The sequence below is a fragment of the Podarcis filfolensis genome (assembly GCF_964270895.1).
Source record: "Podarcis filfolensis genome assembly, chromosome: 4".
Lineage (NCBI taxonomy): Eukaryota > Metazoa > Chordata > Lepidosauria > Squamata > Lacertidae > Podarcis > Podarcis filfolensis.
The window spans coordinates 40160692-40186600 of NC_139607.1; the positions used below are offsets into that span (position 1 = coordinate 40160692).

General features: G+C 41.7%; 1 protein-coding gene and 1 long non-coding RNA gene across 5 annotated transcripts in view; both read left to right on the forward strand.

Moving 5' to 3' along the window:
* Positions 1–25909, forward strand: part of NHS (NHS actin remodeling regulator) — a 237171-nt gene that overhangs the window by 134876 nt on the left and 76386 nt on the right. The gene's annotated exons all lie outside the window — the stretch shown is intronic.
* LOC310762040 lies at positions 19806–21203 on the forward strand. 2 transcript variants are annotated; one of them, XR_014547820.1, is made up of 2 exons: positions 19806–20016; positions 20670–21203. It is a non-coding gene; the product is annotated as an uncharacterized lncRNA (long non-coding RNA). The 2 variants fall into 2 exon arrangements; XR_014547821.1 differs by having other exon boundaries at positions 20871–21203.

Below are 25909 nucleotides of genomic sequence, written 5' to 3' on the forward strand. Positions count from 1 at the left end.
AATGACAAAAGCAGGCAAGGCAGAATATAATTAAAATCCAGGTCCCTAAAACACAGAGCAGCCAACAACCTCCAGCAATAACAAACTAAAACTAATATCCCGCCGACGCCTAAGCAAACAAATGGGTTCATCGTGTCCCCCAGAGGGCCGCCTGAAGGAGGTCACTTCATCCTGCTGCCTGGCAGGTCCAGCCGTCCTTTTCAAAGTGCCAAAGATTAATTACTTGTCTCATCATAATGTTAAGTATGCTTCAGATGACCTAAATTTTGAGACATTTGGAAATGAAACCAATTTTATTTCATGCACAGTAATAAGAGAATCCCATAATAAAGTCTGAGAGAGGAAGGCTTCCAACTGAAGGATTTCCGCTCCACATTACATCTTGTGTAGTGACCTAAATGGCAGAGACAGACAGTCATTTCCTGATCAGCTCAGGCTGTGCAGTGACTGTGCTGAAGTCACTTGTGTTGTAATATGTCAAAGAGGCCTTTGGTGCTGTAACTGGGTGGGTGTTCATACTAACCATGCTCTGCCTCCATGGTCGGAGGTGCTTTGCTTCTGAACAGCAGTTGCTTGAAACCGGGAGGAGTTTCCCCACAGGTAATCTGCTTGGCCACTATGTGAACAGGAAATAGACAGGTATTATCCTGATCCAGAAGTCTCTTCTTATGTTCTGTCCTAAAAGCAGGGCTGCATGCATGTCATGCTAACTAATGGTTTGGAAACAGAGTCCACAGACAGAGCCCAGAAAAACCGGGTATCCAGATAGGATGCAGTAATCTAGGAAGTTACCCCATAGCTCCCTGCATCGTTCCCTGCAGCTCAGAATCAAGTGGATGCTTTCTTGGCAGTTGAAGAAAAAATCAGAAAGCAGGTAGTCAAGGCAGGATGAAAAGCTGGAAAATTGTTGTGCTCAGAACATTTTAGTCTGATGGCCCAGTAAGATGGAGTGGTTGGAATTAGGGCACCTCTCTGTGCATGCTTGTATCTGAGTGAATTTGCCTTTGTATGTGAAACCTTGCACATGAGGCTGTGACTTATGGATGGAGTGTGGGCCAACAGAAGAGTTAACCTCCCCATGCTCTTAATAGCATCACATATTTTTCCCTGATGGTACAAAAGATGTCTGGCATTTGTTCTGTTGGTCAGATCTGTAGTTTCATGGCAATTGTGGGAGCGAAAATGTTTACCACAAACGCTTAGATCCAGAAAATTTGGAAACTTGGATTCTAGAGTCAGTTTTACATGACCCAACGTAGTCTGTTATTATGAGTAACCCTGGGAAATATGCTTTCTGCTCCTTAAGGGAAAATGTGGAATAAATGCAAAGTATTATGTTAACAGAAGTTCTAGCATAATGTATGATAATATGTAAGGATGCACCAACAAATTAAACTGTTTCCTTTCCAGGAACCACAAGCCTTTGTGCCAGTGGTCATTAAACATTTCCTGGCAAGGGACAAAATGATACAACATTCCCTTGAAGTCGATCCAATTCTCTTCTGGTGGACGAATCCCTGAGAAGGCTGGCCTGTGATCTGTGCTAGCTGCGAATCTCCCATTCCCTTTGTAGCAGAGTCAGCCTCTACCCTTCATCCATAATTTAGCCCATTTTCCATCCCCAGTGTAACACATGGAACGAGCCAAAAGTGCATTTCCTTAAGCTTCCACAAAGGGCGATAAGAGTTCACTCTGCGCCATGAGATGAGTTCTAGAATGCTTGAGCCAAGATGGTACAGATCTACTTTGAGAGTTCAGAGGAATAACATCCACTTTATTAAGATCAAAGTTTGTGACATTTGATGCTGCTTATGGTCCTCTGTGGGGGTTTTTATTTGTTATGAGAGCACTATAACAGAAGCATTGATTCAGGACTTCTTGTTGTGATAACCCTAAACATTGTTAGAGAAAAGGCAGGAATAGAGGTAGACAGTATTTTTGTTACCTTGGGTTGTTGTTGCTTTTGGAAGGGATGCATAAAAATGAAAAAGGCTCCTGAGTTCCACACAGATCTTAATGCATATGTGATTAGGAGAAAACAGAAAAACAATATGGCACGGATGATGCTTGTACACTGATGTGCAAGATTAATCTACATCTCAAGTATACAGTGGTACCTCGGGTTACAGATGCTTTAGGTTACAGACGCTTAAGGTTACAGACTCTGCTAACCCAGAAATAGTATCTCTGGTTAAGAACTTTGCTTCAGGATGAGAACAGAAATCGTGTGGTGGCGGCGCAGCAGCAGTGGGAGGCCCCATTAGCTAAAGTGGTACCTCAGGTTAAGAACAATGTCAGGTTAAGAACAGACCTCCAGAACGAATTAAGTTCTTAACCCGAGGTACCACTGTACTGGGAAATGTCTCACAAGGCAGAGTCTGGGTCAACACTTTCCCGCAGTATGTATGTCATCACAGCCCCTGGCCCTATCATGCATAGAAGGATATGTCTTGTGACTCTCTCTTGATTATTTTAGCAGCCATATTGTGTGTACTTAAGATTTTTAACGAATCCCACATAAAAAGTAGCCATACAAAATTCAAGAGAGAGGTAAGTTTGAAAAGTGCTGATTTGTAATTCTCATATTACAGAATTATGGTTGTAAGACTGAGAGGGTCGGCATTATTTTGACTTGTTTTCATGTGTGGCTAGATCTTTCCATTCTTTTGAAATCCTTCACGTAGGCCTTGCTGACATGTATATTCACCACCAAGTTCTTACACATCAGCAGCAACAAGCCTTATGAAGGAACTGGGCATGTTTAGCCTGGTAAAGAGGAGACTAAGAGGAGGTATGAAAGCCATCTTCAGATATCTAAAGAGCTGTCACAAACAAGTTCATTTCTAGTAAACTGGGATTGATGTTTGGAATTCTCTTAAATTGTTGTTTTCTGTACATGGGCGATGCCAGTGTATGAATTCTGCAGATTATATAAACCAGTCTTTGCCAAAGCTGGTGCCCTCAGAAATTTTGGGCGGCAGCTTCTGCCATCCCTAGGTAGATGGAAGTTTCCACTTCTGCAAGTTTGCAGGTTTAATTTCATCCAGTACTTGGGGGGACAAACCAAGAATTAATGGTTGTGGGAAGGATTTGGTGCACCGTGGCTAATTGTGCATGAAAAATGATCCGTGCCATGTAAGGTCCAACCCTCTCATGCATGATCAGAAAGTGTTTCCACATGTCACCAAGGGTGGGGAGTGAGTGAAACATCCTTCTGACTGCAGCCCTTTCTGCTACTCTGGGGGGCTCCTGGCTGCTGGGAGCTTTCCAGGGGGTGGAGGGATCTTCCACTAGAAGGGACCCCTGAGCAGTTTTTGTGTGAATTACTCTGGGATCCTGTCCAATGTGAGCGTTTGAGTTCAAGGGAAAGAGGGATGAGAAAAAATTCTTAAAATAAGTATATGCTTCCCTAGCATTGGAATCAATGCCTTGAGGATATGCAGAGTCCAAGAATTAATGTGAGGTTTTATGGTTTAATATGTTTAGGGCTTTTCTGCTGCAGTTGTATAAATATGTATTTTGCTTGCCTTTGTTATGCGCCTCGTCACCTGTTTAGAGCTTGATGCATTCTCTCCTGCAAGTATTTATTTATTTATCTGTCGTCCTTCTTCAGGAAGAGCCTGGGGTGGTTGACTTAAGCTAAAACTACAAATTGCTGTGTACACGGAACTAAAAACATGTCTGTACCCAAGAACCGGAACATGAGTTTGGCTGCTTCCTCCTCCTCTCTGACTCCTTTCCCTTTTGTGTTATGTCTTAGGGCTCTTGTTTTGGCTGAAAATTGGGAAAGAAATTATACAGGCAATCCCCAATTTTTGTGGGGGGTTGTGTTCCTGGCCCCTGCACATGTCAGCAGAGTACACATAAACCCACCCTGCCCCATTATGCCTCACCCCCATTCCACCCCCATTCTGCCCTCTTCCAGGTCCAAAATGACCTGTGTGTTAGCAGTTACGCATCAGTTGAACATGCGTAAAATGGTCACCAGTTGGATTTCAATAAATGACTCTTTTTTCTGCTTTGTTTTAGAGTAGGTTGGTTTCTCGGCCTGTGGTATTCTGTGTCCCAGTTTATGCCCTAACCAAGGCACTGTTCTTCCATGCTTGAAGAAGTTGGGTCATTCCTCCCCTCCAACGACTAGGGTTTGCACTTAATTGCATGAAGAGCATTCCAATGTGATTTCTCTGCCTTTTCTCATGCAAGTGGTTTGTTAGGTGTTGACATGAAGGGTGTGTACCACCTGCATGGAGAAAAGGGGGGTGTCTGTCCCTCCTCCAAGAAAAGAAACCACCGCTAACAACTAATCATTTGTAGCAGTCCTGGGAAGAGGATGGTTACACCACTCCCCAACCGAGGCTGCAGATCAGGCTTGTCAGTTACATAGAGTATAAATATGTGCTGAACAACCACGTGCCATTGATTATGAGAAAAGTGCACAAGATGGGAGAAGCTGTTAGAATTCCTGCTCCATGATTGCAGTCATGGGATTGTTGTCTTTCACATGACGGAATATGTTTCGACTCCACAAAATGGGAAGTGACGGAAACAGGATGTTTGTGTTACTGTGTTCTGTGAAGTGGGACTATTGTCCTTTGTTCTTTTTCTCTTTGCTTTCTGATGCTAGAGAGAGAGGGAGCCATGTTGCAGTGCTCCGTGTGTGTTTATATGCAAATAAAGAAGATTAGCCAAAATGCTGAGTTGCTGAGTTCTGTTACGCATGATGCGCAGACTCTGCAGATCCCTAAGTGTGCCGGTGTCGGTTAGCATCGGTCACTGTGATGTTCGGGCTGAAGAAAGCTTTTGAAGCTCCCGAACGATTGACCAGGAGGGAGAGAACATACCAGTTGGGCATGTGTCTCTGCCAGGGTCCTACTCGAGTGTAGGCTGAGCTCCTAACAGAAGCGCCATTTGAGTCCAATTTATGGATGACATGATTCATTCAAATTCAAAAGAGAGGTGGACCCAGAAGTCAGGGCAAATCTTTTCTTACAACTATAAATGCTGAACTGTGTTGTGTTTTCATGAATTAAGGGCTCTGGCCCAGATTTGGTGTTGCTGAGGAAGATTGCTTCTGTGTGTCTAAAAATACAACACATACAAGGAGGCTATTTGCACATGAATATGTGAATCGGCCCCAAGTTACTAAGCAAATGTGAACGCAGGCAGTGCAACTTGCAGCATGTCGGGCTGCTGTATGGAAAGAAATGTCAAGCAGCGTAGCATATCTGAAATATGCCGCATATTTGATATCCAAGGAGCGCAACGGAATGAGACAGATATGCACATTGTAAAACAATCATTTTTAAAATACATTCGCTCGTGATATAGAATAAGCAGATGGTAGGTTAAAACTGAAATCTATTTTTGTGATGGTGTCGCTTGCTCTGTCACCAAGGTGCAGATCAGCTTATTTCTTGTAGAGCTGCTAGCTTGTGGCTTTCAGCTTTCACAAAGGGCACTGTATGAGCCTCTGAGGGTCTGTGGATGGTGGTTTAGAGGGTACTTGTGCAAAGGTTTCTGTTTTTAAAAAAGTAACAGCTTTTTCTGAACAAACAGGATGTCTTTTCTATTCTGCTATAACTTTAAAAACAAACAAGCCAATGCTTATTATTCTAATAATCCTATGCAAACTACTTTGCGAGATCTGCCTAAAAAGCAGCATATAAATACTGTAAATAAATAAATATGTTCATCTTTACATTTGCCCAAATATCTCAAATATATAGTTGGGTCAAAAATTGAAACATTCCAACAATACTTGATTGATTGATTGATTGATTGATTGACTGAGTGATTGGTAGATTTAGCATAGTCTGGTCTAAAGTGCCTTGCCTAGAAACCAGTGTGAAACATTGTCCACATTTGTTTGAAAATACTTTCCAGTTGACCTCTTTAGAATTAGCCTTGCTGCAACTATATTCCGTCGCTGAAGAATCTGGGTTAAGCTTCAAAAGAATATCAAGCGGTTGTTGTTGTGAATTAGCTGGACCCATCCTGTAATTACTTCCTGTTCATGACCCCCCAGGGACCAGTACAGGACTGATGTAAGACTGGCTGTGTACCTTTACTGTCATATTCAAGGGTTGTATTCAGGGTTAAATGCAAATCTCAGGGTTGTGGGTTTGAGCCCCACTTTGGGTGAAAGATTCCTGCTTTGCAGGTGGTTGGACTGCTAGAGGATCCTCATTGTCCTTTCTAACTCTAGAGTTCTGTGATTCTGTGAACCCCATGTGCATAGTGCTCAGATAGACTGCTTTTGAAAATGTGCTTAATTCTTACATGCTAAAAAGAAAGCAATACTTAGAACACATTATTTTAATAACTGCCAATCTACTGCATGCTCTTGTGCCCATTTTGCATCCTTGTTCAGACCAGGTGGTGTTCAGGGCAAGATGCTCCGATTGGCTGGTGTCAATGGGCTACTGAGCAAAACTTCTACATCATGGTTAGTATGTAATTAGGAAAAGTGGACTGGAAGTTTAGGCTTTGCTTTGTCAATCTAGTAGCAACCTGGGGGGAAGTGGACATTTAGAAAATATCACATTCCAATGAAATCCAGGTGAATACACATAAATCAAAGAATTGCAGTTTGAATTGAGTTATCTCTTCCCTTTAGTAAATGTCAAGTCAAATGATAAAACTTAGAAGTTAAAAAGTTATAGGGCAGAAATTTTTATCCAAAGGAGGTAAGATTATTCCTAGAGTCCTAAATTTGTTCCCTGGCTTCACAAGAGTTAAAGAGAAATATTTTATTGCGATCAAGTACCAAATCCAGGCTCTAAAAGTTTTTTTAAAAGAGAGAGGCTTTTGATCTTAGAAATAATTACTTTTTCTCTGATGAAAAGGTGCACTTGAAAACAAAGCCTTACCCTAATATATTCTTAACTAAGCCATTCAAAAAGACACAGATAGGCTCAGCCAAGTCTAGGGAGGGAGAAAACACCATCAAAAAGACAAGCAGATATGTTGAAAGAATTCTTACAATGTTTCTCATGGGCCTCCGTGTCTCTGTTTCTGTTTCCATCTTTTCTTATGCTACTAAAAATAACAGTTTTTACTGAAAAGGATTAGGATCAGATGTCACTTGTGGGAGTGCAAGAAAGACTCTGTGATGACATGGAATTCTGAAGATATCTCAGGGGAATAATGATGCTCTGACAGTCATCTTGGCCATCTGTCAGTATAAAGAATGAAGTATGAAGAAAGAACTTATCAAGAGTTAAACCCAAGCAAGGCTGGTGTGTAGTCAATCACACTGGGAGGTGGACTTTCCCAAGAAAAGCAGCGGCATAGGCCGCTGCTATAGGAGATCCAAATTTTACCTTGATCCCTCCTGGCCTATCTTTATGGGCTTGTGGCTGATGGACTGGGACTCTGCAGGCTTGCGTATGCAGCAGAGGTTCGCTTAAATCTCCCATGTGTCTGCTGAAGCCATAGGATACACTTCTCTATGACTGCATTGGATTGCTACCCCGAACCATTGTTTAGTGCAATGTGAACGAGCCTGGCATGCACCCAATCCCACACACTCTTCTCTCCTATTTCTGCATGGCTAAGAGAAGGAATTCTGCAGCTTTAGTGTCTGAGCTACAGTTCTCCATATCATCCGAACCAGGAATTAACATAAGAAGAACCCTGCTGAACCAGAATGCAAGATTCATCTAGTCCAGCTTCCTGTTCTCACAGTGGTCAACCAGCAGAAGCAGGACATGAGTGCAACAGGACTCTCTCATGCCAGCTTCATAGCCCACCATTTGAAGTTGGCTAGTTTGAAATGAGCCACAGTTAGGGCTAACCACGGTTTGTCGCACCAGATGACACAACAAACTGCAGTTAAGAACTAATTGATCTGGAATACAAAAAAGGGAGGTGTGAGGAGGTCAGGGAAACAAGCAAATGAAATATATGATATGAAAAGATTGATTTGTTTTTTAACTGCTTTTTATTTATTTTTCTGTACTTTGTATTTCTTTGTATTTTTGTATTTTTTCTCCCCCCTTTTTCATTTTGTAACCTTTTCTTTGTAACGTTTTTTGAAACTTCAATAAATATCTATAAAAAAAACAAACAAACTGCAATTAAGGAAAAACTAAAGGTTCCTAGCACCTCCAGGCTGGACAGGGAAAGGAAAGACGGGAGCACATGATCCCAGTACGAAGCGAGGCTCGTTCACATCACATTAAACTGTGGTTTAGCATAACATCCATATGTACCCTGTGTGTTTGGAGACAAATGAAATTTGCTTTCACTAAGTGTGAGGGAAGCTGAAACCTTTCCCCATCCTTACTTGGTTTAGACACTGATTATTAAATCATGGATTGAAAACACCATGAATAGGCTCTTATGCACAAACACTCATTCTCAGCTTTATTCCTGGGCTAAAGCGTAAAACACTAAGAAAATAAAAATTCCATAAAGTCAGCCAACATGATAAAGATAAACAATGTGTCAGTTCCTCTGTCCACAACATGACAAATAGTAATAGTTAAGCAATAAAACAACAACCAGACTCTTATAAAGGCAAGCTTGACTGTGGACAATGTTGCCAGTGGAGCACATCAAATTTCCTGCCTAGTCCCATATCCGTTTTAATGGCTGTTGCTAGAGGATGGCTTCATTATCAAGGAAAAGTGGTGGGAAGAAATAGTATACACCTCTTAAACAGGTTGGCATTGTTTTGGTTAAATGCCTTATGGTAGCTTTGGTGAACTTCTTTGATGACGTATATCCTTAAAAATAACGTGGCGTGCAAATCCTCTGCCATAATGAGATTTAAGGTAAAAATAAAAATTCGCCAGCCTCCAAGGTTTGTAGTGGACTTTCAACTCTGCACACTCTCCTCGTTGCATTTTTCCTTTGCAATGTTAACTGGTCAAGCTGTATTCAAAAGGCAGCAGCAGCGTGCTAGCTCTCTGGTGCCACCTGTCAGAGCTAAGTGGCTTTGCCACTTGAGTTCTGAATATCCTGGTTGCAATTATAAATGCTTCTGCAGAATATTGTGTTAGTGTATTCTCACATTATTTCTGCAAAATACACCCCATGCAAGCAAGCATCACAAGGCTATAACTGCCACTGGGGCCTTGATATGCCCTCCCAAGAGCACAGGGTTGCCTTTCAAATAGAGCTGAAGCCATGTGCATTGGGCTCCTGTACAGTACAGCCAGTGGTTTCTGTGCAAATAACAAGGGTATAAATACCATTAGTTTCCTAGCATCAAGCCAATGCTAAGTTGTGTATTTTGGGGGGGCTGGTGCACCTTTCACTGTGATGCTAGTGGCTGTGGTCATAATCCCACATGCTGAATAAGTGGAGAGGAGGAAGGTGTGGAGCAGCTTCTCATGAAGCTCCATTTAACCTTCCCACCTCATTTCACACCTAGCCGTGCTCCTGGCCAAGTCTGAGGATGGTCTGGCTGCTCTAATGCAGTCTTCCCTCTGGGCATCTGGTTGGGCATCTGGTTGGGCGCTGTGAGAACAGAATGTTGGACCAGATGGACCATTGGCCTGATCCAACAGGCTCTTTTTATGTTCTTCTCACTATAACTCCCATCAGTCCATGCAGATCCAAAGCTTTGCAGATCCCCATAGTGCAGTGATGGCCAAACTTGGCCCTCCAGCTGATTTGGGACTACAACTCCCATCATCCCTAGCTAACAGGACAGTGGTCAGGGATGATGGGAATTGTACTCCCAAAACAGCTGGAGGGCCAAGTTTGGCCATCACTGCCATAGTGGCTTTGTACTCAGGTCCTTTAGTGGCATCAGCCTAGAACTGCTAGCACAGTAAAAATAAAGTAAAAAGTGGAAGGAGGCTGCCTTCTGCCCTAACAAGCAGAAGCTGGCAGGTCTTCAGATGCAGTGGTGAATCTGTCACTCGGTGCCTTGTAAGATATGTCAATTGATTAAGCCCCTTTTGCTAGGTGGAAGTTAGAAGCTTTCCTGATACAGACTGAGCTGAGATGTGGATGGGGAACTTCCAGAATATAGCACATGTTCTTAATTACTAGGCCTGTGGTACTTAGGGATGGGGGAGAAATTTTTGTTCAGTTCGCATTTAAAGGCAAACTTACCAAAACTTGCATTCTGCGAAACGATATGCAAACCAAAACACGGTCAGCTTTTGTTTCCAGTTATCCAGCCAAGTAATGTGCTTAAAAAATGTATGCGCTGCAGTAAAATGTGCCTTAAAATGCATACGTTAATGAATATTATATTTAAAAAATGAATTACATTGTTGTCCAAAAATATATATATTGGGCAAAACTGCATACAAACACATGTATATTATGAAAGGTTCACACTTAAAAGGCTACGGCTTTTTCATGAGGACTTTAAAAATATGTATCACAAACTGATGCTCAAAGTAGTAGACTACTTGAAAATTAATGGTGGTCTCAGCAGACCAGTAAATACGTTTTGTGTGCATTCTACAAATGAATGCACATACTAAACTAATATAATAAGCATAGTCTTTCCTTTCTATTGTGATGAATGAGTCTGTATTTGTAAGCAAAGTTCTTTGAAGTTTCTCTCTTACACTGAAATGGAGGAGAACACAGACCACTAGTTTGAGAACAGGCTACAAAGTCATTTCAAATGTTTCTTGTTTCCTGTGGTGGTTCTGGCTGCTGCAAAGTATGGGCTTGGTTTTTTTTATAAAAAAGATACATTCAAAATGCATTGCCATTGTTATTGTGGTTAATGTTTTCTGGAGCTGAGTAAACAGCCTGAGGGCAGCCATGTTCAGCCTCTAGCTGAATTTCATCTTGCACACGAACGTTGTGGCTATATATTAACCACATAATTGACCAACCGCAGTATTTCTCCAGCGATGCAGTCACCCCTGTCTGCCTGTTTACTTGGAAAATAACAACATACGAAATGCAATTTCATCAAATGATAGCAAATTTCTGATGCCATGGACATTTTTTCCCCTTTGGTACCCATCTCCAACAAAAGCTCATTGTGCCTTTTGAGTTCCAGTTTGTGCAGTTCAGTGAAGCCACAAAGCTTTTGGTCCTACAAAAGTATGGAGGACGAAAATCTGGTGAAAGAAGGAACATCTGGTTTTGTCAGTCCAAGCTGCCTTCTGAAAAGAATAATAATAATTCTTCTCCCTCTCAGACTTGATGGCCCTGCTGCCGGCAACTCTCTCAACACATTAGTTCCAGTCATCTGAAAGGTCGGAAGCATTGACCTTAGACTAGTGATGCTCTTTACAGTAATGACTCTGTTTGATCCCCTAGTGCAGCGGTTCTCAACCTGTGGGTTCCCCAGATGTTGTTGGACTACGACTCCCATCATCCCTGAGCTCTGGCCTTGCTAGCTTGGGGTGATGGGTGTTGTAGTTCAACAACATCTGGGGACCCACAGGTTGAGAAAGGCTGCCCTAGTGTCTGTTGAGACCATGCACTCAGCTACACATGTGTAAATAGAAATTTGTAAATGTGTTGTAAAGTACAGTATACAAATGTGACACTAGATGGTGACAGTGAGCTACGCAAAATTCAATGTATTTTTCAAAACATTTTTTTTAAAAGCATTTTCACAGCGTTTTTAACGTGTGTATATTCCACCCAATAGCAAGGCTTTGATCCAAATCCTGCCACCTGCCCTTGGGTGGTAAGGTCGGGAAGTGTTTGAAAGGAGCATTTTGTGGAAAAGCCACTTGTGATGCAACTCTAGCATTTCCTTCCAGGACTCAGGGCACACAAATCTGCAGAACATTTGCATATGCTAATTTATAGGTGTAGGTGCCTCTGGGAATCTCTGGGACACCAACTGGATAGAGCAGGAAGTAGCATCACCGAGGAGGATACAATGTGATGTTGATCCTATTAGACTGCCCTCCACTCATCTGGGAGAAAGTCCCATAGAATTTAATGGGATTTGCTTTTGAGCAGACATGGTTAGGCATGCCATGTTAGCTGCAGAGCCAATTTCCTGCTACCACATTTGGAGTTTTCCTCCTGCTTGGTCCATGCAATAATAGGTCCATGCCATAAACCTCTGGTGGTTTTGTGTATGATTATAATGGAGAAGAAAAGATGCTTATGAGAGGATTATCAACGTCTTAGGTCTGCTTAGCACATTCATATACAAAACTGCATTTCTGTGCACTTGATTATTGGCATCTGAACAGGTGTGTCAACTCCATTGAAAACCATTGAGTTTTAGGTGGTTGTGCATTCTCCGAGGTTTGTATCTGCGGTGGTCCATTCACACCTTGTTGATGTTCAGTTATCTAGTGATATCCAGTGATATCTAGTGATAAGGACTTTCACACGAACAGGAGTTTAGCGAAAGATATATGTGTTTCTAAAAATTAAAGCCGTTTGAATGAATTACGCTTGCCTGCAGATCCTATCCCTGGTATGGATAGAGGGGGAGGGGGGATTTCATTCTGCATATGTTCAAAGGCACTCTTGTCTTTATTACTCCAATGGATTATGTCCCTACTTATCATAAATCCATAGGCCCTGGTTTGTTTTTTTATAAGGGACAAATTAAGCCCATGTCCATAACTGAATAGTGAAAGCCTACTCCAAAAAACCTAATTGGCAGTACTCAGATTCAACTTACAACTACATAAACCTGCATAAATGGTCAAAATCTCCCCGGTAATATAATTCTTTGCACTTTAGAATTAGTGGGTGGCATTCAACTAAGTTTTGTTTGGTGTAGAGTGGATCCCTTGAAATTAATGAACATGACTAGGTTAGGTTCAGAATCTTTTTCAAACTGTTGGGAAAACTTGCTTCCTTTAGTGCTGTGTATGTGTGTGTGTGTGTTTTAAAGGCTAAGCACAGTAGTATTTAAGTGTATTTTTCCTCTCCTTCAGGCAGTGTGAATAAAGTGAGAGACAAAAAGCTATAAACTGTGAACCACAGTTTGAGGGGGCTGATATGGGATGGGTGCTGGCAGGATCGTATATGTGTCACTTCTGTATCCGCAGAATTGCATCCAAGAGATTTCTGTTTGTCTCCGTGTCCCTCCAAACTAACCTGGGCTGTGGATTTATGGTCAAGCCATGTGAGGTTCATGCAGGGGCAGATGCAAAGGTTCCTTGTTCATGATGTTTCATAGCTGCCAGTATTTACAGCCAGTAGTGGCTGCAGGTTGCCTTATCCTCCTATCAATTTGTCTGATCCCCCTTGGGTGATGATTTCTTGTTTGAGGTAGATTTCTCAAGTGAAGGAAGAAAGGCTTGCCACTGTGTGCCAGCTAAGGGATCCCACCCCCCAAAAAAAGAGCTAAGAGGAAAAAGAAAAGGAGAAGCCAGGTTTTTCTTTCCTATATGCCTGCATGCAGAAAGTCTGTGGATGGGTGTGAGATGTAAGGAAGGTCTCAGAGAGCAGTAACGCTTCAAGGAATTGTGAGAGGTCCCCACTCTTTTACACACTCACACTTTTACTGCTGCACAGGAGATGTATCTTTCTTTTATGTTTGTTTTCAATACACACGCATTGCCTGAAAAGCAAGAGAAAAAATTGCGTATTTTAAACATTTCTAATCTGCCACCTTAATTCCAGGCAGCGGCAGCAGTAGCAGCCTTCTGCTAATGGCAGCAGAAATCACCAGGAGAGAGAGGGAAGGAGGGAGCCTAGAAAGTCATCTCTTTTGGAAGGATGTGTCTGGTGGGCTGCAGGTATGGCTTTGTATGAGTTAGAATACAGAGCGAGGTTGCCATATTTGACAGGGTTTCTGGGATTTTAATAAGGGGCAAAGGGAAAACTTTACATGATTCATCTTCTTGCCCCTTGCTGCTCAGTGTTTCGCTATGTTATGTAGGTCTCCACTTACCCAAAGAACTAAGAAATTCTGAGATGGAGAGGGGGAACTATTTACAGGACCAGTTTCTTTTAACATTTTTATAGCATCTCTTCATTTATTCGTTAATTATTATTTATTTATTAAATTTCTACTCAATAATTTAAAAATCCACAAGTTGAGCAAGCACCAAAACAGATAACGCTAGCTTTTAAAGTACCAGAAAGCTTTCCTTCGCAAAGCACAGCATATCCTTGGAACTGCCTGGTCAACTGCAAATCCTCTGATGTCCACCTTCTTTGCTGGCTACATTCAGTTGCAGATTTTTTCTTCAGGGCATGATAAATGACTTCAGCAGCTAGGGACCAGTCATTAAAAGCCATTGAGCAGGAATATTCCAACCACGAGTACCCAGTGAGAAAAAATAAAATAAAATCTGAAGGTGTTAGCTAAACAAAAGCTTGAAGTAGTTCTCTTTTTATGTGGAACTGCACAGCTCTGTTAAGGGTACCACCACGCACATAATTAGGCCACTCATATTCCACTGAGGTCACTGTCAAGGAGCTCTGCCCATAACTTTGTTTGCACACAGTGCTAGACCAAACCATGGTTTAGCACAAACAAGTAAAAGTGCAAGCTCCCAGAGAGGAGCTCACAGCTGTTTTGCTCTCTGTTTTACTGCTGTACTGCAGCAAGCTAAGCCAAGATTTGGTTTAGTGTGTTGTCTGAACGCAGGCTCATGTTGGTGGGGCGTTTTATCCCAAAGCATCGGGAACATATCAGGTTTGGGTGAGGGCTGATTTCAAGGAACGGTTCTTGTTCACAAGTCCCCACTTCTCCTGATTTAGGAAGGGGAGCTGTCCAGTTCTGTATTGAGACAAAGAGGCTCATGGGTTTTCAGAACCCATGGAATGGAAACCCATGTGGAATGGAAACATGTTGTATTTGTTTGTTTGCTTGGTTTAAAAAAAATAGTGGCAAAAATAGGCATGGCTAGGAAATGGCCAGAAGGATTTTCTTAATCAGAGGTCGCTATTGTTTGCCTTGTTTGCTCTGTGGCTAAGCATTGCATTAAAGATTACAGAGTTAAAGTGTCACCTCTGTCATTGGGCAGCTAGAAACTGAAAGCTAACTCGGTCACTGAGAAGAAGGCAGGCATAATCGGATGGAGGGGGATTAACTGCTCTGTCTGTTACAGCACACAATGAAGTTAGTATCTCCAGAGGAATAAGAGCCAGATGACTTAGAAGTGTATGTGTGTGTTATTTTGCTCTTGCTTTCTGTACTGCAGTGTCTTCAGACGTATCTTGCCCCTGTTGCTTACCAGCATGCAACTACTGCTACAATTACAAAAATAAAAATAAAGCCCACTCTCACTCCTCAACTGTGCAAAATGCATTACAGGCTAGCTTTTCTTACTGACATATCGCACATGTGGAACTTGGGTCTGTCTGCTGAGTGTGGCACACAAGATTCGATGGAGTCCCTCATTTAAGGCCTCTGCCAGGCCCGAGCTGGGAGCATGTGTGATGCCTCTGCATCTCCCTATGGCTTAAAAGCAGGAGGCCTACCAGCATAGGTTTCTCAGTGCTTGGGGTGCATGTATGCATGCTAGGACCCTGGTATAGACTGAGCTATCTCATTTCTGAGCCTCTGAACACATGAAACGCCCTGCAAATTTATGTTGTGTACTATACATAGCTGCTTAAACAGGACAAAACCAAAAGATGGCAATCACTGAATTTGCACCAGTGTCTTGGACAAAACATCACAAGTGCATTTTGAATAATAAAGCCATTGGTTGTAGCCTATTCTGTCCCCATAAGTCAGGGCCGTCAATGTTTTGGGCTGCAAGTCCCATCAGCACCAACTGGTATGGCTTGTGGTCAGGGATGATAGGAGTTGGAGTCCTGACAACTACATTGGCTCTCCTTGCAAATTAGACATCTTTACTTAATTGATCATGTCAAACAAGACTGGGAGTTCAGTTTTCAGAATTTCCTTTCTGTCTGAAAGCTTAGGAGAAAGAACCTGTTTTAAATGTACCAGTAAGTGATGGGAGTGGGAGGTTAAATTCCAGAGCTATGAATTTATTGACTTTAAACACTGCATTTGCAGTCCCACGTTGAGTTAGCAAGGCATGCTGAAGTCAGTTGAAATCCAAGAGTTTAAAGACACTTAATTCACTACTGGATTGTGGTCTTATTTAAATGTTGGAGAAGAGCCACATGGCAGTAATTTTGAGTCCAGGATTGATCTACCTGTTCAGCCTACTATTTGTTGGCATGCTAACAAATATGGGATTGGCGTGTTAGTATGCATAGTTTTCTGTGTTTACAATGGGGATGGAGGACCTGAATCCCCCCCCCAATGTTGTTGGACTCCATAAGCCTCAAGGTGTGCTTACCTTGGGGGCATTAACAGGACAGGATGTCTTTATGCAGATGTTCATATCTTGGCTAGAGATGAATTAGGAACTGCTTAAGGACTCCAATCTGTGTTAAGCTAGTTTGAGGAACAATGCCTTGAACGGTAATATCTTGTAACAAGCTACAGGAGACACATGGTTTTGGGATAACATTGTGCAAATACTGATTAAAAGCCCAGCGCTGGATGTGAATGTACAGTAAATAGGAATGTGAACGCAGCCTCAGTCATCATGGTCAGTGGTCAGAGACGATGGGAACTGGAATCAAACATTTTGAGGTTCACAGGTTTCCAGTCCATGATTTACAACAATCAAAGTGTTGACTGGACTATTGGGGGGCTTGTGAGGGTGGAGGAGATATGTGTGAGATCATTCTCCCAATGACTTTAAGGAGATCAGATACCCTGATGCTTTAGATTTTAGAGAAACTCACAAATACAGTTAGTAATCAAAACCCTTCTCCTACCTGTATATGGGATTCGATGTGGTTCCCCATTCCTTCCCCATGTGCCCCCACAATTCACTTGGGGGGTGTTGGAAGACACACCCACCCAGAACATTATATGGGGGGAGGGTGATTGTTCCATCTGGCAAGATGATATACTTGTGCAGACAGAACATTTGTAATAGTGCGACATGGAATTCCATCCTATGTTGATAGATGCAGCAGGCATCCAAAAGGATTTTGGGGAAACTACTTTAATGTTTGCACCTTTAACATTTAACAAAGCCACACACACTATGTAAATCTCCACGTATGTGTACATGAACAGATTCGTTCTAAACCGAGAAATTACATGCAAATTAGCACAATAATAAATAGGGTCTCCGATGCCTTCCCATTAACAGCTAACCTTTAATCAGCAAGCAGGAAGCCAATTTCAAACTTGAAACATGAGCAAAGGTCACAAGTTAAAGGTCACATCCCATAAACGTGGAGCTAATAGACCAGGTACAGCTGAAGGTTGCGGTTAGAAACAGCTGTCTCTGAGCTACAAGGCTAACTCAAGAGATCAAAGGCAGCTGTTTCACAGCTGGTTGTTTCATGAGCGTCCTGAGGTAATCAAGATACAAGTTATAAGGTCTAAAATCTTCATTGCTCCCATCTTGAGGAATGTTAGCGTTTCCTACAGGTAACAGTGTGTGTAGCATGAAGCAGGGAAAGAAGATATTAACTATGTCAGTTCAAATTAATTTATGCAAGTCATGCATATCGTTAAGGTACTTGTCTTAGGGCGAAATCACAAGGAGATTCTGCCAGGAGATCCATGACCAAAAAAGTGTTACTTCTTTTCTTTTCTTTTTAAAGAAAACTAAATGGGGAGCTTGATCAGGGCAGTAGCATGAGGACCCTTTCCCTCCCCATCTCCCAAGGAAATAGCCCATGGAGGCAGGGTGGAGCAGGGAAAAGAAACAGATCAGTAAAATGACCTGAGGGAGAAATTACACCCCCACCTGCTTCACTTATCTATCTATCTATCTATCTATCTATCTATCATCTATCTATCTATCTATCTATCTATCATCTATCTATCTATCCATTTATTTTTTAAAAAAATATACCACTTAACTAATTGCCCCATAAGGGTGTTTGAGTAATAAAACGCAGAAAAGATTTTTAAAAATGATTAAAATGAGATTTCTGTCAAAATGCTCGCTGGAATTTTTTTTAAAAGGTTTTGGACAGGTGCCAGAAGTTCAGCAGGGAAGAGGAACTGTCTGACCTCAACTGGAAGGAAGGGTTGGGCCTACAATACTGACTGCACAGCTGCTGGTGGATAAGGGCCATAAATCTGAGTAAAACGAGCCCTGGGGCTAGTGGCAGTCAGGGGGCCTTATCTGATCTCCAGCTGCTGGAGGCACTGGTAGGAGCAGGTGAAGCAGTGACAAAGTTGGCAAAGGAGGAGTTTCCAGTGTTTCCACCTTGCAGCCACCTTGCTCCTCTTCTTCCCAGAAAGCTGCAGTGACGCATAAGATGCTCTGCCAACCTATACTGCCTGTGGCTATATTACATTCAGTTAAAATTTGGCCTCAAGCCTTCCAGTTATGGGGAATGAAAAAAAGAAGCCCAAAATAAACTACTGACTGGAGACTAGCTACATTTGATTTAATATAGAATTCCTGAAATGTTTATTGGTGTTTTTATATAAGTATTCAGTGCCATATTGCCATGTCACACCAGAGAAGAAGCGCAAATGCTTTTATTTATTTATTAGTTTGTTTTCAAAGAGTGCAGGCATTTCTTTTCTGGTTTTTGTTTTATTTTTGCAGTGGGGGTGGGATTGTTTTATGTTGTCACAATCTGCAATATCCCCGCATTGCTGGAGTCTATTAAGATGACACCGTGGTCAGATCTGTTCGAACTGTTGTGATAAATCCTTGGAGAAGGCTCGTGGGGGGAAGAAAGGGAAGCAAGAAAAGAAAATGAGCAAAGCAAGAGCTGTTAAGAGTGAGGATGTTTTCAAAAAGTAGGTCAGAATTTAACTTTCTTTTAAAACAAAGAGGTCATATTCATGGGACAGTCTCTATCGCCCACCCTCTTCCCCTGGGGTTGAGAAGTGTAACCATCACTTTTGCTTCCAGAGATCATCATGTGTGACATCGCTTAATGTTTGTTGGTGTGAGGCTTTAAAACTGGACCAGCTTTAACTTGAGTTTGTTGGCCTTCATAACCAAGCAAAGAAGACAACTTCACATCTTCTCAAGGAACTTGTTCCATAGCTTACATATTGGAGCTGCAATGCTCACTCAGTTTATTAGACCAACATGATTTTTTAACCAGGTGACAATCCTACCAGTTACTGTTTCAGTTAGGGAAAATGCCTAATATAGTCAACTTAAAGCTTGCCACCACAGAATGTCTTACCCACACAGGCACATTGTACTTATTTTAATAGGAAAGTTGCATGCAAAGATGGAGATTTGCATTGTAAAGCGGTTTACAATACTTCGTGTTATGGCTTTGAAACAAAAATTGCATTTGGTTCTAGTGTTTCCTAGGAGAGTTTAACCAACCTGTGCTTTCCCCTGTCTTTTTCCAGTTGGCTGAATATTTATCATTTTGTAAATCAGAAGTTTAGTATGGACCGAAGGAATAGAGTCCTAGGAGGCTGCTCAGAGGCATCATAAGTAGTCTGCTTTTCGAGTCATCCTGACTTTGAAAAAGAAACATTAAGGTATCATTTACTCCATTGACCTGACTTTCCATAGAAAGAACAGTTAATGAAAGACCCCATTGTGTGTTCATACAGTTAAGTACAGACTACTAGAAAGATTTTATGGACATAGCCATAAAAAGAGCCTGTAGGCCAAAACCGATCTTACAATTACTTTTCTGTTATACAGCTGGAAGCACCTGCTCCATTGCAATGCCTTTTGAAAACTACCATTTTTTAAAGTCCTTATCTGTACCCAAGCTACCCCCTGTAATGATCCACTGTATTCCATGCATGTCTATATGTGGGAAGCTATTCAGAATTCCCAAGTTATTAGTTGTGTTGATATTTGAAATATGAACTTGGATTGCTGTGCTTATTTCACAAAATGAGGTAGAAAAGTCAATATAAGGTTGGATGACTGAAGAGCCAATATAACAGTGGGGGAATTAAATACTACAGCTAAGACCACATTCCTGTGGACACTTTATTACACACAGTGGGATTTTACTTCTGAGTAAACATGCATAGGATTGTCCTGTTAATGGCTCTTCTGTAGTACCAGGAAGCCATGTTCTGATATGTGGGTGGAGCAGGAAATGATGTCACAGAAATGGAATTGTTGGCTTGTTGGAGTGTAAGATGTTGGATTGTTGGAGTGTAAGGTGAGAATAATCTTTCTGCCATTTATTAGCCATTTGATGATAGGGACCCAAACTCTGTGATTTTGGGGGGGAGGTAGTGGTTTGGATTCTTAAGAGTAGACCCATTGAAATGAAGGAGAATTGTTAGTCCTTTTGATTTCCGTGGGTGTGCTCTAAGCCTGACTATGTCTGGATCCAACCCAGAATATAGTGCAAGGACATCTGTTGTTTGTCTGAGCTATATTTGAGAAGCAGGGGAGATTTTGTAGCTTCCTACTGCACTTCTTTGTAAATCTGTTCTCACCCTAAATAAGTCTCTTCTGAAGCATGTTGCTTTCTTGTTTGCCTTTATTTGTTTTGACAACTTTGCCAACATGTTATGGCGGTGTCTGGCTTTCTAAGCTTTTAGTAAATCTTGATAGAACTGAAGATGTACAAAGTAAAGCCAAAAGGAGAAGATTACGCAGTTCAGTCAAGGACAACTACAACAACAACAACAACCCCAAACTTGCTAGATAAAATAAACTTCAAAAGTGATGATACATTCTGCATTTCATAAACTATTTTAATCTTGTTCTTTAGGGAAGATTACATGGTTCTAGATTAATATAACAAAATTGTGTGCACGACAAAGAGTTTCCTTAGCCATTGGATGATGCTTCTGTGATTCATAGGCATGGAACTTGATTGCATAAACACGATTGCCACCTCTATCCTCACTTGAAGGGTGAAATTCATAGCAGCCCCAGTCAAGTGCAAAGAGAGATCTAAGGGATACTGCATACCATATCAGTCCTTCATCAAGCACCTAATATTGAACCATTGATCAGAATGGGATTTAATTGTGACTCATTTATTCTGGCTTGTGCTTGCAGAGAGCAGACAAAGTTTGTCTGTCTGAGGTGTGATGCACACATTCAGCAAAGCACACAGGACAGTCCTATCGGGTTCCTACCAGCTCAGAGATACTTGAGGGGAATCTTATCTTTGAATACGCTCCCATGTGAAAATCTTTCTAAATGCTACAATGCATCTCTGGAATGTTGGAAAGGGCAAATTCCGTGCTACAGATTATCTGGAAAGGGATGGAAAAATAAAACTTGCAACTGTAAATCTATGGTGTAGCCACTCTTGGAATACTGTATACAGTTCTGATCATGGCATTAAAAGATACTGTAGAGCTGAACAAAGGTGGAAAAGGCAGCTGGTATGATCAGAGAGTCGAGTCCTCATTAAGGGTTTTTCAGTTTTAAAAAGAAGCAATCGTGTTGTGTGTGTGTGTGTGTGTGTGCATGTGTGTGTGTGTGTGTGTGTGTGAGAGAGAGAGAGAGAGAGAGAGAGAGAGAGAGAGAGAGGTGTGGTTAGCAAAACAAGAGACAAGAGTGGGCCTTTCCTGCAGGGAAGTTTTTATGACTATATACCACATAGCCTATTTAGTTTTGTAGGAACTTTAATAGGACACATCCCTTCTTCTTGACACTTTTGCTTAGTGTAAAGCTCGAAGTAAAAGAGAAGTTCCTTGAAAAGGTGATTGATGATAGAAAATACAGCATGTTTGAGGTAATAATAATAATAATAATAATAATAATAATAATAAGGCCAACAGAGTTTGAAACACGCTGTTTCCATAGAAGCTTTTTATATTTCACATATAATTTAAATCACACAAGCTATCTGCTCTTTGTTGGAATTGAAGGTGGATGCGTTTGCCCAATAGAGGGGGCCGCTCTTCAGCATGACATAGCACAGGTCAAATGCTTTGATTCACAAAAATATCCTGAATCACACAATGGGGTCCGATTAGGATTTCTACCTTCCAATGTTTAAAGTAGCATGGGGATACCAATGCCCTGTCTGACATGAAGGGTTAACATTTAATGTGCATAAAGTATATAGTGGACGCTCAGGATGCGAATGTGATCTGTGCAGGAGGCACGTTCACAACCCACAACACCGCATCTGCGCATGCGCGGGTCGTGATTCGGTGCTTCTGCGCATGCGCAAAGCGCGATTTAGTGCTTCTGCGCATGCACAACCGCCAAAACCCAGAAGTAACCCATTCCGGTACTTCTGGGTTTGGCGCAGTGTGCAACCAGAAAACACACAACCTGAAGCGTCTGTAACCCGAGGTATGACTGTAGTGAAATGTATATTGTAGCCTGTAGCAGATGCTAATGTTCACCTTCCAAAATTAAAGTGTAAGAAATTGTTTCTTCCCCCGTCCCCTAAATTAGACTTTGATTAGTTATTTATTTAATTTCTGGAGATATTTAAATCTGCTAACTCGCCGAAAACTCTTCCCTTGCTGTCTAATATGTAGTTTGAACAAGAAAACTAAAAGCAAATGTTGCTCTCATGCTCTCTCTCTCTCTCTGCTATACATTTTTAATGTCTCTATGTCTGATGGTTATTTTTAAAGGTCTGCTCCAGATTCTAAAGTAGCCTTAAAACGGCTGTCAACACATTACGGAATAAACAGAGTTGCTGCTTTCTCAGAAGTCGATAGAAGAAATAGAGCGAAAATGAATACAATTTGTTACAGATCTGGGTAACGGAGTTTGGAGGTGCAAGGGCAGCCATAACTGCTAGAGTTAGGGACAGTTAGAAATTAATAAAGGGTAGGATTTAGAGAATATTTGGAGTACTGAAGGGAAGAAATAAATAAACAAAAACCTAAGACCAAACTAGACATGAAGTCAATTGCATTAATGAAACTAATGGCGTTTTAAAATGATGTAAGTAGCTGTGAGGAAGGAATCCTGCACAGCCTTGCAAAGGTGGAGGACTGTTGGGGGTAGGGAAAATTTAATACATTCTCTGCATACCTGGCCTCAAGAAAAACTACCTCTCCAAAGCTTGTTGTTTGCATTTTAAAGCAAGCCCTCATCAGCAATGCAATACTGGAGTGCCTCTCATTGTAGAGGCCAATTCATGTGACCGAAACGCTGTAGTGATGCCTATGGGAAACAAGGGAGCAGAACATGAGCTCTCTCCCCTCCTGTGGTTTCCAGCCTCCCGTATTCCAAAGCTTTGCTGCCTGTCTATCCTACAGAGCTGTGGATAGAAAAGGTTGGGTCTGTATAACAGTAATCTTCTCAGATTTGCTTGTGGCTGCTCTGTAGTCCCACACTGATGTGAAAGATCTACCCTATGTATCAACATAGACATCTGCACTGGCATAGGGCCTTCTTGGAGATGAGTAGTCAGTCACTATGCAACAGCTAGTGTTGTGAATCAGACTCTTAAGTAAGCTTCATCCAGCAGGGTAATATTCAGATGGAATATTAACATTCCAGCTGCATTGGAAATTATTTGAATAGACATTTGCTGCATTCCAAGGCATTTGTTTTCAGCACAGAGAGGAGATGTTTGAATCACATCCACCATGTTTAGAATGTTTTTGCTTCACCAGCCTTCACTAACCTGATGCACTGCAGATGTTTTAAGCCCCCACCATCTTGACCTTTGGTCAAGTGAGTTTGTAGACCAAAACAGCTGAGAGCACCAAGTTGGGGAAGGATGGTTTTCTGTCTTAATAAATTGTCTGTAGTTGAACTTGGTCTAGTAGACAGAGATACAGAGATGGATACAACACCAACTTCGACTTTGCCTAGGCATCTTCAAGATCTGTGCTCAACGAAGTTTGTAAAACCCAGGTTTTTCTGCAACAGCATGATTAGCACCTTGGTTAGCACCAAACTGCCTCTAACTAGATGCCAATCATCAGACCAGTGTAGGAGTTCTAGGTTTTGTAATAATTTGGTTGCTTTTTTCCTCTATGCTGCATCTGTAGGCTGCTCAGTTCATTTCCTTTCCATCTGAAGATTGTTGGTCTGTTGGACAGAAGCAGAAAACATTTTGTGGAAATGAGCCTGTCATCTGCTACTGTTGGTGGGGCGGGGGTGGCGGAGCACCATTGTGCTGTAGAGAGGATTACAGCTTCCATCTGCTTCATAATGTGAAAAATATGGGTAGGCCTCCATGTTCAGAGCTTTGAGTCTCCAATGAATAGTGGCAGTTCAAGGTTTTTGGTATTTGATCTGAAGCATTGCCAGACGTTTGTTTTATCATTTAGCTTTCTTAATAGGCCAGCACCCCTTGCCATGTGAGCAGAACATTGACTTGCTAACTTTAGCACTATGGTATATAGAAAAAAGAGCATATTTTAAATGGACATGTAACGGTAGTACTTATGGCACAAATTTTCCATACTTTCTCTTAAGTCATGTACTTCACAATATATCTGTACAGATACGCAGCTGTAGATTAGTTTGAATCGTAACCATGTGCTGGTACTTAGGTTGCAAGGCAAACTTTGCACAGCAGTCACGGAAAAGCTTGACGTGATGAATTTCCTCCAGTCATGCAGCTTTTAAAGAGCACAGGATCCCCTCCCAGAAATAAGTCTGACAATTGTACCCTCTTCTTACACTTGCAGCATTGTTTTGTTTGCTTGTTGCATTGACATTATGGATTATAGAATGCTTTGGTTCAGGGCTCTATTGTGAAGAACCAGAACCCAGAAATGCAGAACTTGGCATGAGATATTTATGGAATTGGACTCCTTGTCTGCCAGTGACACTCAAATAACATGTAATGGTTCCAGAACCAAGTGGCTAAACCAAGGACTGTCCCAAACACACTGTGTGTGTGCAAGTACGTTCGCATGCACACAGATCTAATTGAAAGACCAAAAGTGGAGAAAAAAGGCAACAAAATTGAGTGGCTAGAGCATGATCTGGATCAAGACCACAACAGTGCAATGGGCAAAGAGCTAAAGCTCTATCACTTCCAACTATGATCCCAATCTGGATCAGGCATAGAGAATATCACATCTAGCTTTGCCTCTGAGGTGCTGATATTTTGAACTGAGTACAAAATTTCATGCGAAAATTAGGGTTAGGTTAATGTGCTACTAAGCAGGAACACACCTAAGCAAGATCAGAGTAGGAAAATGTCACTGATTATTGCTGAACCTTTTTAATCTGCATTAGTTGACTAGTTACTTCCTGCTAGGGATGTAAGCAGCCAGCAATTTCTGACCCTTCCTTGCAATCAGCGCTGTTTCCATTCCACTATTCAGCTTCTGCTAAAATCTATGTCATTCACCTGACTATTCACTATGGCCAAAATGTAATGTAACGAATCATTCATTTTATTATGTGATTAACTTCAGTGCATCTCAGTGGAAGGGAAACATCAAAAACCATGCAGAAAATAACAATTATTTATGCTGTGCTTGCAGACTAAAGACACAATGAAAAATACCGCTCATATTCACTTGTGTGATTTGTGTTCCTGACCTCGGGCAGACATGCAAATTGTGGCAATTTCCTCTTCCATTTCTGTTTCTGACAGAACTCTTTGGCACCCCTGCTTCCTATATTATTTTGCTGGACCCTTAAAGCTTGGAGTCACATGACACTGAGCAGAGTCACACTGGGGTGTTTGGTTTGGATGGAGTCCAGCCAAAGAGACGAGATAATGGGAACAGTAATTAGCCGATGGGAACCTTGACACCACACAACCTTGGACCTTGGGTGCAAGGAGAGGAACACAGGAAGTTGCCTTACAGTGAGTCAAACCATTGTTCCACCCAGCTCTTTATTGTCAACACTGAATGGCAGGAACTTTCCAGGGTGTTAGGCAGGAGACCTTCCCAGAGGTAACTGGAGGTGCTGAGGAGTGAAGCTGGGATATTCTGTATTGCCCTGACACTGAGCTTTATTCCTTCCCCAAGATTGCAAAAGAATTTCCGCTGTTTCTGTCAAGGCCACCACAGCATTTGAACGAAGTGTCTTTTTTTCAAAAAAAGAGTTGTTTCTGGAGCCTTTTGCGAGGGATGTTAACCTACAGCCAATTTAATGTCTGAAGCAAAACAAATCTTCTGTGACTGTGTTGGGAAACCTAACTT